Below are 20,142 nucleotides of genomic sequence, written 5' to 3'. Positions count from 1 at the left end.
CAATTCTTCGTGCCACATAATGAGAGAGAATAAGTGAGCAGAACTGTATTTTTAAATCCATCTGTGTACACTGAACTCTTTCAGGCATTTGTGGCCTGTTGGCAGACTGCCCCATTCGCTCACTGATCTACAATGTTAAGCAAATCCATTTTTATCCAATATTTCTTTAACCTTCTCTCTCCATATTAATTATGAAAAGTCTTTTTTATTTGAAAGCTATGACTTTATTAACATTGGTCTATTAAGAATTAATAATCTCCATAGCTATCCTTTTTCCACAAAAACCTTCTTTGAAACAACTCCTCCTTTCTGGCACTTTCAGGTATCTCCTTTAAAAAAAAAAAACCATGCAGTATCTGCATTATTCTCCAATTCCAGCCGTGTAAATATCTACCCTGGTGTTTGTGCATGTCTTTTAAGTATGACTGATTTTCCTGTACTATAATTCTGCTTTGAAAGGCTTATAAATGCAGGTTTATTGCTGTATCATCACAAAGCTACAATTTTTTTTCATATTTTACAATTGATCTTCCATTACCACTGTTTGTCAAAAAGATTTTTTGCCAAAACACAGGGAAATTTTTTGCAGACGAACTGATGGACTGGTGAGATGATTATATGCCCTAATCATGATTGACTGTTAATGGCCATACAGATGCTCCATGAAGCTCTGTCTAACCTGCTCTTTCTGATTTGTGAAGCACTGATTTGTGAACCTGGACTCATAACAATGCTAACTATACAGATAGTCCCCAGTTAATGACCATAATCAGGACTAGGATTTCTGTTGCTAAGCAACATGATTGTAAAATGTGATGTGTGACTTTTAATTGCAGTTCCAGTTGCAGTCATTAGGCATGATATCACACGATCATCATTTGAGACCTTCTGCTGGTTTACCTGTTGAATTCGCTTATCAGAAGCAGGCAGTGAAAGTTGCAAATGGCAATCATATGACCACAGGACACTGTGACCAATGTAATTGTGAGCCATTTGCCAAGAGCCCAAATTGCGATGATTCGATTGCGGGAATGCTGGAACAGGGTGCAATTTTGAGGCCTGGATGTAAGTCTCCTTACAATATTCAGCACTGTTACAATTCTTAACGGTTGCTGAACAAATTGTTGTTCACTGAGGATTAGCTGTAAGTACGTTTTAATGACTGCATGCTCCTATGAAAATCATCTAATTCTGAAAATGATAAAAGCAACTCATAAGTAACTGAAATACTTATTGGAAGAAAAATCAGGTCCAGCTCCCAGTTGGGAGCAAAATGAAGTAAAATGGAGACAGGCGGAAGGAAAGGTCTCTGTCTGATAGCCAGAAACTTCAGTGACGGCAGCGTGTTTCTGGGGTGGCTGACAAAATAAGGTAGAGAGTAGGTGGGTTTTTATACATTCTTTGGGACTTCGTGATTGAGATGCCTATTCCTGTGTTAAGAATGTCCTTTAATTTAATGGCTGTTGCCATATTCCTATGGGATCATGTAGGGGTCGTGGTTGGCTATACAGGCAAGAGAGGAAATGCAAATCCTAGGTGTTTGGTTTGAGCTAATCTTATCAGTTTGGGCTCTTTGCCTATTTTGGGGTTTCTGGCTATTCTTTGCATATGAACAGTGTGGCCCAGCTTTCTGAATGGATGCAAAATATCCATTCCTAAAGACTAGCCTCTTCAAGCTTCTGCTTGAGGCTGTTTTCCTATGGCAGGAAGACTGAGGCTGCTTTCTGCCTTTGTTAAAGATTTTTCCCCTCTTCTCCTTTCGGGAAAATATTCTATCTTTTAATGTCCTGTAGAATAATTTCATTATAGGGAGCGGGGGCCTTCCCACACCCTTTAATATTATAAGGGCCCGAAGAACTGATAGACCAGTAAGAATTTTATTCATTTATTTGTATAATTTATCCACTACCTCAATCCTAATGGACTCAAGGCATTTTTAGTTAATACACAAAATAAGTAATACAATCACTTTAATGAATAAACCTAGTACAGCATATATCAATAAGTAAATCAAAAGAGCCGCATATCCTTTTCTTTCTTTTTTTCTGGTTAAATAGTGGCATTTTTCTGGTCACATTTTTGGATCAAAATATTATATGCTCTGCATATTGATTTTTTTTTTTTGCAATCTCCGTTTCTACTTCTCCTCCCCTTGACTTCCTACTATCTAATTCCCCAAGAAGATAAACTCTTTAACAAATAAATTCTAAAGGCAAACCACATGGTACCTGAATTTAAGGCTTCCGTTCTGCTGCATCCTGGCCTTATACTGAGAAATCCTAGCAACACCACTGCTGCTGAACCCAGCCTTCCTGCTGCTTTCCAGAGAGACAGAACTGAGAGTAGCTATGTGCTGCTTCCTCTTCTTACCCTCTCTGAGGAAATAGTTTATTCACTAGGTGCAATCCTCATTACTACTGCTGCCCAAAGAGAGATTGCAAGAGAATAAATGAGGTGAAGTCATTGTTCCTTCCATCTTCTATATGTTTTGCTAAGGGAAGGCAGAGAAAGAGCCCAAAGAAGGACTCTTTACCCTTTCTAGGCCATACTGGGGTCTCAGCATCTCCTTCTATGGCTTCTGTAGATAAGCAAAAAAGGGTAAAGGCACTTATTTGGCTTGTACATTTCCCTGATATAATTGCTGAAGAAGCAAGGAACCAAGTCTTGTATTACTGACGGTTTATTGTTTGCCTTAGTCACGCATTCATTAACTTATTTATTTATATGTTTTATTACTGAATTTGTATGCTGCCTATCTTGCCAAAGGTAACTCTATATTGTGTTCTTATTGTTTTTATAAGTACAAGCAGTCTTCAACTTACAACTGTAACAGAGCCCAAAATTTCTGTTGTTAAATGAAATATTTAAAGTGAATTTTGCCTCATTTTACAACTTTTCTTGCCATAGTTGTTAAGTGAATTATTAAAGTTGTTAAGTAAGTAACATGGTTGTCAAGTGCATCTGGTTTCCCCATTGACTTTGCTTGCCAGAAGTTCACAAAAGCTATTCACATGACTTAGGGACACAGCAGCTGTCATAAATAGGAGTCAGTTGCCAAGCATCTGAATGCTGATCACATGACCATGGGGGATGCTGCAATGGTTGTGTGAAAAACAATCATAGGTCATTTTTGTCATTGCCGCTGTAACTTTGAACTGTCACTAAATGAACTGTTGTAAGTTGAAGACTACCTGTAACTCAAGGCAATGGACATACCTAATAATCTTTCCTCCTCCTATTTTTCCCACAACAACAAACCAGTGAGGTTTGTTGGGTTGAGAGAAAATGGCTGGCCCAAAGTCACCCAGCTGATTTTCAAGGGTTCCTGAGCACTCTATGAAACCTGTTATTTATTTATTTTAAAACACTATCACCAATACTATGCCTGTCAAAGGAGGATTAAACATGCCTGGAGGAGGGCACAAGGCTTCTGTGCAAAGCTCTGAATATCTGCCCTAGGATAGAAAAGGAAAACAAACAAGCTACAAGATGGCAGAGGGAGGGAGGGAGAGAGAGATTGGGGGGGGGGGATTTACAAGAAGCAAGCACCAGAAGGGAATATTGTAGAAAAAATATGGGCTGTTTGTTGTCTTACTGTGGCTCTTTTTGGGAAAGAGCCAAAAACAACTTACAGTCAGTGTTTTTTCCATGTTACAGCAAAGCCAAAACAATTTAAGAGAAGCTGGTTTAAGCAAGGAAAAGCCTTGTGTTTTATTTTGTCTCCCGACTTTGAAGAGTGGAAATGAAATCCAGATTTCAAGAATTATGCAAGTTCATCTTTTCCCTTTAGAAAATGGCGGTAGGTTTTTCTTTGAGAGTGATGGGCAGTTCAGAAATGTGAAAAATAAATAAAACTGATTGATTTTTTTTTACTTATTTCCAATATACGATAGTACTGTGAAACGCTTTTAAATTAAATTGTTTGGTGATTTTATTTTGATCTATCAATTAAAATTTATTAAGAGTGATATTTTTATTCCTTGCCCAACTATAACTCTACTTTATTTGAGAGGGATTATTTATTGCACATATAAAGTTTATTGTTTGGGGAGTTCTGAATATTGCAAATTCTAAAGATCCCTAGCTTATGATACCAGCTTTAGTGCACATCCTGATTTTCTTCAAAGGATCCATCTTGGTAAGAAAATGCATGTCTAAGACCATATTTCCTTGCTACATGGAGAGATTAAGGGAGAAGAAAATCAGAATATTGTATAGGCTTGATGCCTAGGTTAAAAAAAAAAACCTGAGCCCTTTGTTACAAATGCTTTTCATTATTTTCTCTTCCATTATCTTCTTGAAGTAGATACAAGTCTCTGTTGATTTATATCAGATCTTTCTTCCAGTGAGGCTGAGAGTAATTTGCCCTTTTAGAATGTGCTCCAAGTAGTGTAAGGATAACAGGATAGGAATATTCAATAGAGTCAGTTTGGTCTTGTGGTTAAGGTAGCAGGCTGGAAACCAGGAAACTGTGAGTTCTAGTCCTGCCTTTGGCATAGAAGGCAACTGGGTTACCTAGAGCCAATCATTCTCTCAGTGCAATCCACTTCAGAGGGTTGCTGTTGTTGTGGGGAAAATAGAAGGAAGAATACTATGCATGTTTGCCATATTTTCTAGGGGAAAACAGTAATAAAGGTGGGATAAAAATGCATAACACATAGAACTGCAAATTTGCAAATGAAAGCAGTTTTATAACCTAAATAAACTTACATTGGGAAAAGCAGCAAAAAAGTCAAGATGCCTGCTCATTCACAAGAAATACCAGGCTACTCCTGTGTACAAAGCTTATTTTGTACTACAGAGCTACAACAGCACAATACCAGGTAGTCCTCGAATTTCAACCATGACTGAGTCCAAAATTTGTTGCTAAGCGACACAGTTGTTAAGTGAGTTTTGCCTTATTTTATGACTTTTCTTGTCATAGTTAAGTGAATCACTACAATTGTTTTAAGTTAGTAACATGGTGTTAAATGAATCTGGCTTCCCCATTCACATTGCTTGTCAGGTCACAAAAGGTAACATGTCGTTGGGACACTGCAACCGTTATAAATACAGATAATCCTTGAGTAACAAATGTAATGGAGCCTGCCAATCACATTCGTAACTCAAGGATTCGTAGGAGTGAATCGCTTAACATGATCACTCTCTGCTTTCACCCATGCATTTGCTAATCGAATGTGTAGATCGTTAAGTGCACATGAGGTATCTCAGGGTGGGAAAGACTATGGCGGGGGGATAGTGATGGAACAGGCCCCCAAGGCCTCCCTGACCCACTGAGATACTTCATGCTTCCATCCTCCCATCCTAGACTCATTTACCTTGCAAAGATCTGTCTCCTCTCTTCCGCAGTTTCTTTGCCTTTGAGGGAGAGGAGAGCAGGACAATTTCCTTTCCAGCCTACCAGCCAGTTTGCAAATGCTTTTTCGCACTGGGAGTGAAATGTTCTGGGGGGTCCATGATCTCATGCGACTTCAGGCATCCATTCTCTGCAAAAGTGGATGGGTGCCTGAAGTCATGTGAGATCACAACACCCAGAACCTTTCACTCTCAGTGTGAAAAGTATTTGCAAGCTTACAAAAAGTATTTGTAGGTTGGAAGCAATGCAATTTCGCTTCCCGCCTACTGGTCAGCTTGCAAGTGCTTTTCGCAGCGAGGGTGAAATGTTCTAGGGGTGTGTGTGATCTCACGCGACTTTAGGCACCCATCCAATTTTGCAGAGAATGGAAAAGCATTTGCAAGCCGACTGGTAGGCTGGAAAAGAAATCATTCTGCCCCACTCTCCCTCAAAGGCAAAGAAACCACAGCAGAGAAGAGAGATCTTTGCAAGGTGAGTCTGGCGCAGCAGGATGGGAGGAAGAAGCAGTTGTGGGGAGCGGAAGGGGGCAATAGGGTGAATGTTACAGTGCCTCTGTGATCGTATGTCAGGGTGAATAACTGCCATGGTGCTGCAAGGTTCGTAATTTCGGGACATGGTCGTAAATTCTAGAGGCGCTTATCATATAATTCGACCAATCACTAAGTGAACTGTTGTAACTTGAGAATTACCTGTATGACCTGTCTCGCCAAGCATCTGAATGTTGATGTCATCATGCGGATGCTGATCATGGGGATGCTGTAACGTTGTGTGAAAAATGATCACAAATCATTTCTCACACAACCGTGGCAGCAACATTCAGATGTTTGGCAACTGGTTCATACAGGTTAACCTTTCACTCTCAGCGTGAAAAGTATTTGCATAAATCTTTTTTCCCCCAGTGCCATTGTAACTTGGGTCATTACACGAATTGTTGTAAATCGAAGACTACCTGTAACCCTCTAACCTTAATGTGCACTCCGAGATAGAGAAGCGGCCTCTGCACATCATCAGAGAAAGTCGTTACTTCGGATTAATATGCTTGCAACCCAGCAACCGAAGCAACAATTAAGCGAACCGCTTTTTTTTTCTTTTTTCAACACCCGAAGAGAGATCCGCGGGTCGGAGGTCTGCCTTCCTTCCTTTCCTCCCGTGGAAGGAAAAAAATGCCATCTCCGCCGCCTGAGGAAAAAAAAAAAATACCCCTCAGGCCTCTCCTCCGTTTCCGTGGCACCGGTCTAAGCGAAGCGCCCCCCGGCGGAGCTGCGAGCCTGGTCGCCACACCGGAGTCACGGGGGAAGCTTCGGAGGCGGGCTGAAGGAGGCGCGGGAGGCGGGGGCAGAAAGAGGCGCTGTCGCGGATGGCTGCTGGACTGAGCCGAGGAGGAGCGAGAAGAGGCGGAGGAAGATGGTGGAGCGGGAGGCCGGATTAGCGGCTGAAGGAAAAGCGGCTTCCCAGGTTTCCTGCCTGCCACTCCGTTGCTGCCGCTGCTGCCGCCACCGCCGCTCCCGCCATCCGCATCCCAGCCAGACCCGCTGCGGCTGCTGTGCGTCGCGCGCGGCTTTGGCGCAAAGGCGCGGAGAGAGGAAGGTAGGGAAAAGGCGTCGGCTGCCGTCTCCGGGGGAGCGGGGGGGGGGATGGGCCGGGATGCCCGAGGCTCCTTGCAGTCGAGGAGGCAGAAAAATCGCCCCGCAAGGTTTGCTGAAGCCGGCGGCGGAGCGCGAGGGGCGGAAAAGCTCGGCCGGATCCTCCGCGACTTATCGAGCGAGAGGCCCTGGCGGGGCGGAGGAGGTGCCCGCGCCACATTGCGTGTCATCTAACCTGTGTGAACGGGGTAGAGTCTCGCTCCCACCCACCCCCATCCCACCCCCGTTCTTTCGCCCCCGTGGAGCCACAGGCTCGCTCTTTTCCCCTCCTTCCCCAAGTTGATGCGACAAGAGAAAAGGGGGCGACAAGGACGCGGCGGCGACGGCCGCCGCCGGATTCAACAGTCCGGCAGTCCCGGGCGAGCGCTTGGAACTTGTGAGGGAGGCGGCGGCGGCGGCGGCGGTGAGGAGACGCTGTGAGGCTTTGAGGGTGAGGGGAGGAAGGAAGGAAAAAGCTGCGTTGGGGATGGCGAGGCGAGGGGCGGCTTCGCCTGCCTGCGGTGGAAAAACCGAGGCGGTGAATGACGCGCGTGTTTATTCGGAAAGGTGGTCGAGACGAAGCTCGCTCAGTGGGCGGAAGGTACCCGCGGTTGCTTGGATTTCTACGTGTAGTGAGAGAGATGTGGGGAGTGGCGAATCGCAACAGGGTACTACTTACACATGGCAAATGGGGAGGAGGTCCTGAGGGGTATTTTTTTTTTTCTGAAGGGGGCGCTGCTGGTTCTCCTAGATCTCCTGGTTCATGGAGGACCACCTTCCTCCTCCTCTTGCCATCTGCTTGGGTTCTTGACCGCATTTATCACTATCGACATGCTAACCTGCAGAAGAGTGTACCTGCTGACATTTGCCCCTTCAGGGGAACAGAAAGTGCCTTAGCCTACCCTCTTTATTAAAAAGGGCATCTAAACATATGGTGCAAGCCAGTACTGTTTTTTTCATTCAGTGTTATGGTATACTGTTATTTTTTTTAAAAAAAAAAAACGTATTTCTTGTGGAGGTGTCTGTGACTGAGTATTTGACCATTTATTTTACTGCCGAGGTGATAAATGAAGTACCTGGGTAGTGACTAGAAGCTTCGTTTAGTGCTTTCTCATTTTTCTCCAAGGCTTACTGAGAAGATGAAATTAGCCCTCTTTCTCTAGTGATAATGAAGATTTTTCTTTAAAGTGCCATATGAGCTTCAACATATTGCAAAGAATTAACAAAAAGCTTGCCTTAACCCTTTCCTCTTCCCATCTTGCAAATTAGATATAAATAAATTCAAAGGAGTATATCAGTTAAGTAGCATAAATCTCTAAACTTGAAGAATGCTCCTCTTTATGGAGGTACCCGTCAAAGTACAGTGTGTGTGTGTGTGTGTGTGTGTGTGTGTGTGTATCTCCACCAGTGGGCTTTTGGACATATCTTTGTTTATATATTTCATAAACTCCTGTAATGGCAACTATATGCAGTCTTTTTCATGGAACCTTAATATTCTTCTGCACTGCTATGAAAATGAGACATTTTTCCACAATCTTTGTACCTTTTTTGCTGCTCACCTTGTAAAGGCATCAATGCCACATTGTCATATTTATCTGAGATTGAGAAATTGAAAAAGGGTACGAAACATATTTTAGTGGTGTGATTTTATCTTTTTCATATCAATCCAGATTTGTCTGATGTGCTTGCTTCTTCATTCCACGACAAAGGAAATGGAGCTGAAACACTACATATGCTTTCCTGGGACTAAACCACATTGGACACACTACTTATTGAATAAAAATCTATAGACTTATATTGGGTAGCTGCAGTCTCAATCACATTTACTTGCAATATGTTCTGGTAAGCAGGACTTATTTTTGAGTAAATGTGCATAAGGATAAAGGTACAGTTAGATCCTATGGATTATTTTCTTTCTATGACTGACCTTTTGTTTGTAGTCTTATTTAAAGTTTGATTGTATTTTAATTTTAAAATATGTTTTAGGTTTGTGATTAGTGTATTAGAACTCTTTATCACAACTGTTTTAAAAGAATTATCAGCCAATGGTGTCCTGAAAATGAATACAGCGCAATAATATTTATTTACCATTCTATTTTATTTGTGCATGTTTGCATATGTTTCTCTCATTCAATCTGTCCTTCATATATCAGCATTTAGATATTTTGTGAATTAGAAGACCAGCATTCTTCAGTTGATGTTCTTCAGGTATGTTGGAGCAAATCCTATAATTCTCCAGCTGCTATGACCAATCTAGAGGTCACAGAATTAAAGAAGGCAAGAGAAAGCAGTTAGCAAGCTTATTAGCGTATTTTATCTTGCTTGAGTTTGCCTTCACTAGCTGAGTGACTAGCAGAAATCCAGCAACTCTTTATGAATATGCCATATTTCAGAGAGCTTCACTGTGTTTCTGTTTATAATGATTAAATATGTTGTAATTTTGCTGAGAAAAAAACCAGACAATTTTTTAAAAATTGTCTTTCTTAATATATATGGAAAAAGAAAAAAAAATAGAAGAAATTGTTAGACCATTGCCTTGCAAATGAGAAATCGTTAACCTAGTTTTAAAATACATAATTAAACCCTGTCTACACGAAATAATATTGATCAGTCTTTCCATTAAGTCAATAGAGAGCCAATTGATAAATAGAAAGCAAATACATATTAGTAATCTAAGATAGAAAATGTGGAGTTGTGCTCCTTTCGACATTAAAGAGAGATTTTTTTTTACTCTCTTCCCTGTGGTCAGTGTCCTTCATTATTCATATAATTCTTCCAAATTTTGGATATAAAATTCAAATGTGAACGTACCTTTGAATGTAATTCAAATGTAATTCAAAGGTATGTTCACATCTTAAATAGTATTGGTTTAAAAATATAATACTTACAAAACCTAATACGTCAAACCAAAGCCATACAATATTTTATTCATTTATTTAACAGTTTTCATAGCCAGCCCATCCAAAGCAAAAGATTCTGAATAGTTTACCACACACTAAAATCCTAAAAGCAGCAATAATAATAAATCAAATTGTAAGAACATAAAACAACTAGTACACAAGTCTATTAGTAAGAAATTAAATAATAAATCAATCCTTCCCCAAGGTGAATTAAACTTAACTAGAGTTGAAGGCTTGGTGAATAAAATTGCTCTTGAAGATCTAGAAAGTATGAGAGAAGAAGCTTTATGGACCTCTGGGGTAAAAGTGTGGGGCCCATCACAGAAGCCTGTCATTCTGTCCATATTGTTCTCACTTCAGTTGGAGACAGAACTCTTAACAGGTCTAGAGTTAGTTTCACCAATGAGCAGATTTGTTTCTGACAAGGCAGTGTGTGGTTTAAGCTGATGTAACACCATACAGAACTTCAGAGATAGCTACCAGCAGATCAGAATTGGTCTGGAAATTGATTAATAGTTACTATAGTGACTTCAGAAGAAGTGTTACCCTGCAATGGCTGGTTTAACCAGCTAACAATATCACTGTTGTATTCTGAACTGCATGTAGTTCTTGATTTACATTCGTTTAATGATGATTTGAAGTTACAACAGTAGTGGAAAAAGTGACTTACTCGAACTTGTAATCATCACAGTATACCTGAATTCAAGTGATCGGAATTTGGACACTTGGCAGCTAGCATATATGGTTGCAGTATCCCAGGGTCAGTTAATCACCATTTGTGGGATTTCCACAGATTTTCTGACAAGCAAAGTCAGTGGGAGGAGCCAGATTTGCTTAACAAGTAACTGTATGATTCACTGTGATGGTTTGTTGCACAACTTTGGCAAAAAAAAAAAAGGTTGTAGAATTAGGCACAATTCACTTAACAGCTGCATTTCTTACTGATGGAAGTTCCAGTCCTAAGTGTGATCATAAATCAAAAGTAGCTTTTGTCTCCAGATAGTTTTGAAAGGCTTCCACATATGGCACGCAATACAATAATCATCATTAAAGTATCCTCAGCAGTGGTGGGTTTCAAAGTGGTTTACCATCAGTTTGGTGGGCATGCTTTGCACACGCGCGCACACTTTGCGTGTACACACGTGCCAAACTCCTGTAGCTTCAACAGCTGACGTGTGGCAATCTGCTGTGCCTTGCAAAGCAGCTGCGCTTCAAAAGCAGGGAATAAAGGTCAGTATGAAAGCCTGGGCGGATGGGCAGGCCCAACAGCAGCTCCCAGAGAGAACTGGTTCGTTCTCGGCTGATCTTCGGCGTTACCAGTACGCCAGAACTGGGCCGAACCGGTAGAATAGCACCTTGATCCTGAGATATACCAAAATTGAGCAAAGTTGCCTCAGGCAAAACTCAGAAACAGTCTTTTACTTTTGCTTAAGCAGTAAAACAATCTAAGAAGATCCCCAAGTCATGTACCAACTCTAAATGGGACCGTGCCTCTCCTCAGCAATTTGATCCCTTTTGATGTACAGTAGTTTTAGTCTTGGAGGAATGGAATATGAGTTTATTTTGCTCCCTACAGAGCCTGATAGCTTTAAGGGCAACAGAAGCACAAGTCTGTATAATATGAGAAAGTGTCCCTTTGCACATTAACATGATAAAGTTAATAACAAGATTTTTAAATCATACTCTGAGGTATCCAGTAAATATGAAAAAAGAATCACTTGTTGAATTAGTTTCTTCCTAAGATAGTAAGAAACATACTTCATATTCAAACTTTCAGTTTTGAATTACTCAGTGAACAGCTTAAAATCCTTATCTGATTTGCATGATACACAATCATATTGTTGCCGCATTAGGATGTCAGTGGAATTGAGATAATGAATGAAATTATATTTATGGCAACCTGTAGCCTAGGTTGGGCTTATCTGGTCCAATGAGGCATCAGTACCCCTCATCATGTGAACCTATGTGGTTCATAGTTAAGCAACCATATCTTCAACAGTGTCTCAAATTCTTTTCAGTTTTTAATAGTCTCTCTCCAAACACACACACACACACACACACACACACACACACACACACACACACACACACACACACACTTTTTTGGAGTTGGGAAAGAGATAAATTACAGTGGCTCTGATCTGTTAGTCCATCAGTCTGTGTTTCTCTTTTTATTTTATTAACAAGAAGAAAACCATGGTTACTGGAAAAAAATAGTTGCTGTACCAGCTGGGGAGAAAGGGAAGCTGGAAAATCAAAGCTGGAACCACCATGGTGTGACTTCTGTGGTATCCTCTATGGTACTTTGTTTACACCCAAGTCTTGCTATGCACTAACTTTCCCATTTTCTCAAGTAAAGTGCTGCCAGTTATTCGCTGCTATAAATTGTTATAGATATAAATTGATAAAACATTAATATCACTATTATGGTGGCTATAAAGTAGCTGTATATAGATTGCAATATTTGAGTTAAAAGGGACATAAAATCTGAAATTCAAATGGCTCCTAAATAAGAATAGTGGAACTACATAGAATATGAGAGTATGTGTGTCCTGTAATTCATGGAGGCATAGTACTATTCTAGCTTGAAGCTACATTTTTATTTAGCCCTAATGGGTTTGGCTTAATTTAAGGGTAATGTCTTTTGACTGTTGTTTTGCCTTCTGTCAAATGCGAAGCTAGCATTTTAGAGAAGTAGTGAAAGAAACATATTCATAGATTGACTGGTTGAATATAAACTGAAAAGATAGCCAGGAGGAGGCAACTCTAAAAAAACATACTGCTTCCTTGAGAAACTGACACATTTTTCTCATATTGCCTATCATATTGCCCATTTTTTCTATCAGTAATATTGCTGCATTGCAGGTTTTAGTGTCTATTGATTCTGATTTCTCTAGATTGTGGGTGTATGGACCCACAAGCATAACCATTCTTAATAGGCAAAAATCATTTGACAAATATGTATTTAGTTACTTACTTACAATCCTTACTTATATGATAAAGTGTTCTAGGGAATCCATCCAAAACAAATTATTTTAGTATCTAGCTCTGTTAATCAAACAATAAGAGAAATAAGCACTTATTTAAGAGTTAAGGTGGACTTACATAATTAGCTCAGGATTCTGCCTATGGGATAACTGAGAGGAATAGAAAAATAGTATCTATGTACCGTAGATGACTAGTGGCTTCTTACATTTCTTTAATGAACCTCTTCTACTTTGTGAACACTGACCGTAATAAGTTCCTCCATGGAAAAATATATTGTCATCTTTGAATAATTGTCTTTAACTTAGTTTGGCTTTTTTTAAAAACCTTCCTGAGATGGATCTAGGCAGAAATGTAACTTTTTTGGTTGGGAAATTCTAAATCAGCAATTTTAAATACTGCTACAAATAATTTGCAAACAAATAAATAAACAAACAAACAAACAAACAAATAATAAATAAATAAATAAATAAATAAATAAATAAAACATAAAATAAACTTGTCTTGGGCCCAAGAAAAAGCAATACATTGCTTTTTCTTGGGCCCAAGACAAGTTTATTTTATTTATTCTTTATTTACTTATTGGATTCATACCCACCAGAATCAATCAACTCTTGGCAGCTTACAATGAACATAGCAAAATGACAATTTAAACATCTCCATATAATGCCAACACAAATGACAATAAGTAAAAGAGAATGAAACAATAAAATGGTGCAATAAATTAAGTCAACAAATCATGGAAATGCTCTTTGCAATAATTCAGCTTTTAATAGCTTTCTAAAGACCAGTAGGAAGGAGGGGAGTCTAATTTTTCAATGGGAGGCCATTCCAAAGCAAGGGTGCCACTACTGTATAGGGAAGCTGTGTTGCCTGCCTTTGGCTGTTCTTCCTTTCTAGAAGTGTGGAACCAATAGCCTTCATTCCCTCAATGCAGGTAGTTCTCGACTTATGATCATAATTGAGCTCCGAATTTCTATTGCTAAGTGAGACAGTTATTAAGTGAGTTTTGCCCCATTTTATGATCCTTCTTGCCACATGGTTAAGTGAATCACTGCAATTGTTAAGTTAGTAACATTCTTGCTAAGTAAATCTGGCTTCCCCATTGACATTGCTTGTCAGATGGTTGCAAAAGATGATAATCAAATGATCCTGGGACACTGCAAAAATCAAAAATATGAGTCAGTTGCCAAGCAGCTGAATTTTATCCCATGACTATTTGACAGTTTGGCTGTTTTGGATTTACATTATATTGTGTTACTTAATTAACATTCCTATACTTACTTACTTACTTACATACATACATATACATATACATATACATATACATATACATATATATATATAGTATTCAGCTTTGTTCGGGTATTTTCCCACGTCATTGTAGTTGTAGCAACGTTTCAGCAGAATCTCATCTGCCATCATCAGGCTTCTGGCGAAACGATGCTACAACTTTAAAAGCACAACTACAATGACGTGGGAAAATACCCGAACAAAGCTGAATGCCATACATGTAAGTACCCGCGAAAACTTAACATATATATATATATATTTATAAGAGCAATAATAATAATTATAATCATAATTATAATAATTATAATAAACTTTTCTTCAGTATAATATTTTAATGTCAATAAAATATTATTACTGAGATACAACTCATTTTACATAGGTACTATATATATAAAAGTGGGGGGGCAATAAGAACATCAGGGCAACCGGTCTTGACTCAGATCAGGTCCCTGAGCGTGCCAACCGCCTTCTCAGTATTTTATAATAAGCATACTGTAATTCCAATTTGAATCGAAATGGCAGATGGTAGCACCTCTTGGACCTCATCCTTGAAGGCAAAAGCCAAATCTCAACACAAACCTAAGCAGGCTAAGGGGACTTCTAAAGCCTCAGAAAGGGATGCTATAAGGTGCCATAAAGCTTTACAAAAGCAGATAGACAAGCGCACTTGGGAGGCGCACAATGTATCACAGGACTTCTCCTCCTCCAGTCCATCTGTTTCTTCACACCCTCCTCCTCCCCTAGATCTCTCCCTCTCATCCAGGTGCAGCTTGGCTCCCCAAGGTCAACAGGCCCAAGTGCCCGGAACACTGACCACGCAAAGGGCTCCTGAAGCCACATTCACTCCGACAGCTGCTGGTCTTTGTCAAGGCGATAGTCTCATTGAGGAGGTTCCAGAAAGGATGAAAGCCTGGATGGATCTGGCAATTCGCCAGGGAATCGCAGCGGGGCTTCAACATGCAGTCATGACCAGGGAATACCCTGTGATCACCGATCATGAGTCCCAATCACTGAGGTCATTGACTAGGTAGGAGCAGCACCATACCCAGGTACATTTACAGGGGGAGACCCCCCTCCAAGGGCCGGAGGAGGAAGTGGATCAGATTAATCAAATGGAAGAGACTGAATCGGGATCAATACATGATAGCGAGCCCCTATCAGAAGCAGACCCCTTAGAAAGGGGAATGTCTGAGGATGAGGGTCTTATTCCTGACCAACCTATTTTTACAGGCTTATTCCGCCCACAGCTTTTCAGATCTCTCTTGTTTAAGGCAAAAAACATTGCACGCCTAAACAAGTCAACTCCGTCCACCACACCAAATCCTTCGGAAGAGGGACCAGAGGACCTGATCTTCAACCAACCAGTAGTTGAAGCAGAGGTGATCCCAGTTCCTCCTATGTTTTCGGACCTGGTACAGAAGCAGTGGGCCTCTGCAGCGGTGTACACAGCCCCCACTGGATATGACAGGAAATATTTCAATCTGGCCCCTGATTTCTCAAAATTATTGAGTACTCCCGAGGTAGATGAGCCTATAGTGGGATTAGCATCCTCCTCCATTCCCAGTGATGCGCTCGAGGCATTAAAGCCGGAGGAAAAACGGGCCAAGCTAGCCCTACGCAGAGCTCATCAGTCTGACGTGTGGGCCATCAGAGCAGCCACGGCCGCCTCCTTCACGCAGTCGTCTCAGATGGCTCTGTCTTTTACAGCAACATGTCCCTAATTCTAATCTTAGCACGCACCAAGATATCGCTAAACTTATTGCTGTCGCTGAATTCTCAGCTGATGCAACTTATGCAGTCAAGGGCCATTACCTCACATGTCACAGCGAGGCGCTTGCTATGGTTAAAACATTGGCAAGCCAACTTTAAACACAAATCCAAGCTGGCCTCATCCCCCATTGCGGGAGACAGATGTTGGCCCTTCCCTTGATCTGCTACTAATCGAAACCCGTAACAAAAAGAAAATTCTTCCTTCCCTTTTTTGGAAGTCAGATCCTAGAAACCCCCAGTCCTTTCGGAGGGGATCCTTTCGACCATTTTACCAGGGATCCTTTGACCCAGATACCAAAGATCCCCACCATTCAGACCAGGACAATGGTCAGATAGGTCCGACTCAGTGGACAGGAGCAGAAGGGTTGGTCAATCCAAAAGATCCTTTCGGGGAGCAGGAAATAGGTCCTTTTGGCGTTCAAGATAACTCCTGGGACCCAATCCCCATTGGCGGATGCCTTAAAATATTCGCCGACCAATGGGACGCCTCTACCTCTGATTCTTGGTCAGAGATACGGTTAGATTCAGCCTTGTGCTGGAGTTTCAGTCCACTCCCCCAGATTTTTTTCATGTCATGCCCAGTTTCCAGAGACCCGATTAAACGTAATCTCATGGAATCGGCTATCCAACATCTACTGGATATATGAGCCATCCAACCAGTAGCTACCACTCAACGAGGGCGAGGTTTCTATTCACATACTTTCGTTGTGCCCAAAAGTTCACGGGGGTGGAGAGATTAGACCTGAAACGTCTCAACCATTTCTTAGTATATCGCAAGTTTAAAATGCATACCCTGCAATCAATCTTACTGGGCATCAGGAAAGGGGATGTCCTCACGTCCATAGATTTGACGGAAGCGTACCTGCATATTGCTATTCGGCCTTCCCACTATACATTTCTGACATTCTGTTATAATAACCACCACTTTGAATATGTGGCCCTTTCCTTTGGACTAGCTTCTGCCCCTAGGACCTTCACGAAGGTCCTCGCAGCGCTAGCTGCTCATCTCAGGGACATCCCCGTACAACTCCAGTGTTATCTTGATGACATCTTGATTTTTGTCACCTTCCGCCCATCAAGCAGTCAAAGACACCCAGAACACATTACAATCCCTACAAAAGCATGGCTTCTTAATAAATTGGAAGAAGAGTCAATTAACACCATCGACTTGGATAACCCATTTGGGGGCGGTCATAGATACTGTGGAAGGCAAGGTTTACCTGTCACCAGATAGACTAAATAGCATTCAGCAATTAGTTAAGGAGATCAGGGGTCTTAAGAGGATGTCCCTAGCTGAACTATCAAGATTGTTAGGCAAGATGATCTCATGTATTTCTATCATCCCTTGGGCCCACCTCCACACTAGATCCTTCCAGTGGTTCCTGCTACCATACCAGCGCTCCGGCCGAAGCAACTCCAAATCAGGGTTCCACCAAAGTTCTCATCTCTCTCCTCTGGTGGTCCAAACCAGTTATCAACAGAGGCTGTCTCTTCAAGGAGCCACAAAGGCTCACCATCACCACTGATGCCAGTCTGTTTGGATGGGGAGCTCACGTCCAGTCGCTTACAACCCAAGGCCGCTGGTCCGCCATAGAACAGTCATGCAGCATAAACTGGCTGGAGCTTTGAGCAGTACACCTGGCTCTCCGCAGCTTCCTTCCCCAGGTACGCGATCAGCACATACTGATACTGACCGACAACGTAACAGCCAAAGCTCACAGAAACAAACGGGGGCACACAATCGAAATATCTTATGTGGGAAGTGGAGCGCTTGTGTCGTTGGGCGGAGACCAACCTACTTTCCATCAGAGCAGAGCACATTTCGGATCTGTCAAATACACAGGCAGACTGGCTGAGCAGGGCCACCATCGATCAATTGGAGTGGAGCTCCATCCCTCTTTGTTTCAAGAAGCGGTCAGGACATTTGGACAGCCAGTGGTGGACCTGTTCGCTTCCCCCCTCAACACTCATCTCCCGAGATTTTTTTCCAGGTACCCATCGTAAGGGGCGGAGAACTTCAACTCGCTCCACTGTCGTTGGCCTCCGGGGCTCCTGTATGCATTCCCTCCACTTTCACTGGTTCCCAAGGTCATCCAGAAATTACTAGATGAGAGGGCGGAACTACTTCTAGTAGCTCCTTACTGACCCAGATGGCCATGGTTTGCAGACCTCTGCAGTCTCTCTGTATCACCTCCTTGGAGAATCCCGCCAGACAGGATTTCGTTAACTCAGGGGCCCCTTCAACATCCGGACCCTCAATGGTTGCACCTGACTGTCTGGAGGTTGAGTGGAGTGGTTTGAAGAGCGAAAAGTTTTTCAATAGAGTTATCGCCACTATCCTAGCCGCCAGACACCCCTCAACAACTCGCATTTACAATGCCACATGGTTCAGTTTTTGCAAATGGTGTACCAAGTGTCGAATTGAACCTACCTCTTCTTCTGTGGCTCAAATTCTAGAGTTCTTACAAGAGGGACTTGACAAGGGGTTGTCACCTAATACATTGAAAAGACAGGTGGCGGCCTTGGCATCAGTTCTCACTTGTGAAGGCCTATTGTCTCTTTCCCATCATCCACGCATACACTCCTTCCTTCGAGGAGCCACTAATTTACACCCTCCAGCAGTGCACCGTTATCCCACCTGGGACCTTAACAAGGTCCTTGTCGCACTCACTAAGGGCCCTTTCGAACCCTTGAAATCGTCAAGTCACCAATTTCTGACGTATAAAGTAGTTTTCCTTGTAGCGATCACTTCTGCTCGTCGGAGATTACGGCCTTGTCTATTAGACAAGATCTTTGTGTTTTCCATGCTGACTGGGTGGTCCTTCGCCCCAATCCTACATTTATACCCAAAATTAACACAGCTTTTCATAGGGCACAAGAGCTGATTCTTCCTAATTTTTGTCCCAGACCATCACAAGGGATGGAACTGCAATCGCATAGGCTTGATGTGAGACGAGCATTGCGAATATATATCAATCGTACAGCGGCTTTCAGAAAAACGGAGGCCTTATTCTTTCAGCCCAACACTCAGGGATGCAAGGTCTCACCTTCTACGATAGGCCGTTGGCTACGGGCTGCAATAGCGAAAACGTATCAGACTCAATCCCTTCAAATGCCCAGGGGCATAACAGCTCATTCAACAAGGAGCGCCACAACATTGGCAGCGTGGGCCACACTGGCACCAATAACTGAAATTTGCTGAGCCGCAACTTGGGCTTCCCCATCGCCATTCATTAGACATTATAAAATTGATGTGTTTGCATCCACTGAGGCTTCTTTTGGCAGAAGAGTTCTGCAACAGGTCCACAGGGACCAAGAGGAGATTCCAGGCCAGATGGAGTCCCTCCCGTAGGACAGGCCAAGCTTTGGTATGTCCCACTACTGGATGTTCTGAACAGCTCATGGGAGAAAGGGCGTCGGTACTTATGTGACACACCCGTTCTCTTTGAGCTGTGAAGAGCATCCAGCCTCACCCTTTTCCCATCTGGTGGGGTCCTGTTTCGGCCAACGAATTGTTAGGGCATTGAGGATGAGGGCGTTTATTTCTCTCATCTTCGCCAAAACTGGGGAACACTGAGGAGGAGTCCCGTGGAGGAGGAGGAGGAGCATTCCACAATTTAAGCCCAGCCTACACATGCAGAGACTGAAGCACCTCCTACTACTGGATGCTCTTCATAGCTCGAAGAGAACGGGCATATCAGGTAAGTACCAACGCCCTTTTTCTCCCATGAACTGTTCAGAGCATCCAGAAGTGGGAGGTGCTTCAGTCTCTTCTGGAAAGTCTAGGCTTAAAACTCTGGGACGCTCCTCCTCCACGGGACACTTCCTCAGCGTCCACCAGTTTTAGCTCAGCCTTTGTGGTAAGAGGTTATGCACTCCCTGACTGGAACGGTTTTCTGATTCAGGTTTACTCTTGGGTTATTTCGGCTTTTAAAATTCTTCCCCATTTAATTTGGCCTTTTCAGGCTTGTCCCTCTATTAGGTTACCTTGATTAGTTAAAAAAAAACACAGTTTCTTTGTAAATAGCGGAGCCTGCCACTCCACAGACAGCTTGAGGCTACCGCCTCAGGCAATTACCTTATCTAACTTTCCGATTGCCTTCTCTGCGATCGGAGAGGAGCGCTCGCAGCCGCGGCTCACTTTGCCTTGCTGTTTCGTCTGACAGCAGCATTTAACTTGCAAGTTAGAGCCTCAGCAGCAGTGGCTCATTAGACG

At 42.3% G+C, this 20,142-nt stretch overlaps 1 protein-coding gene across 3 annotated transcripts in view; it reads left to right on the top strand.

Annotated features, from left to right (window-relative positions):
* Nucleotides 1-6,673: 6,673 nt before the first annotated feature.
* APBA1 (amyloid beta precursor protein binding family A member 1) overlaps nucleotides 6,674-20,142 on the top strand; it is an 81,842-nt gene continuing 68,373 nt past the window's right edge. For 2 of the 3 annotated variants that reach the window (XM_087926721.1, XM_087926719.1), the window contains exon 1: nucleotides 6,743-6,943. The gene's annotated coding sequence lies outside the window, so the exon portion shown is untranslated. Of the gene's footprint in view, nucleotides 6,944-20,142 lie in introns of all 3 variants that reach the window. The other variant, XM_087926720.1, reaches the window with a different exon arrangement.

Source organism: Pseudonaja textilis, chromosome 2, assembly GCF_049901715.1.
Source record: "Pseudonaja textilis isolate UNSWEBS1 chromosome 2, rPseTex1.2, whole genome shotgun sequence".
NCBI lineage: Eukaryota > Metazoa > Chordata > Lepidosauria > Squamata > Elapidae > Pseudonaja > Pseudonaja textilis.
Note: the sequence above shows the minus strand (reverse complement) of the source record. Positions and strands in the feature narration are given on the sequence as shown.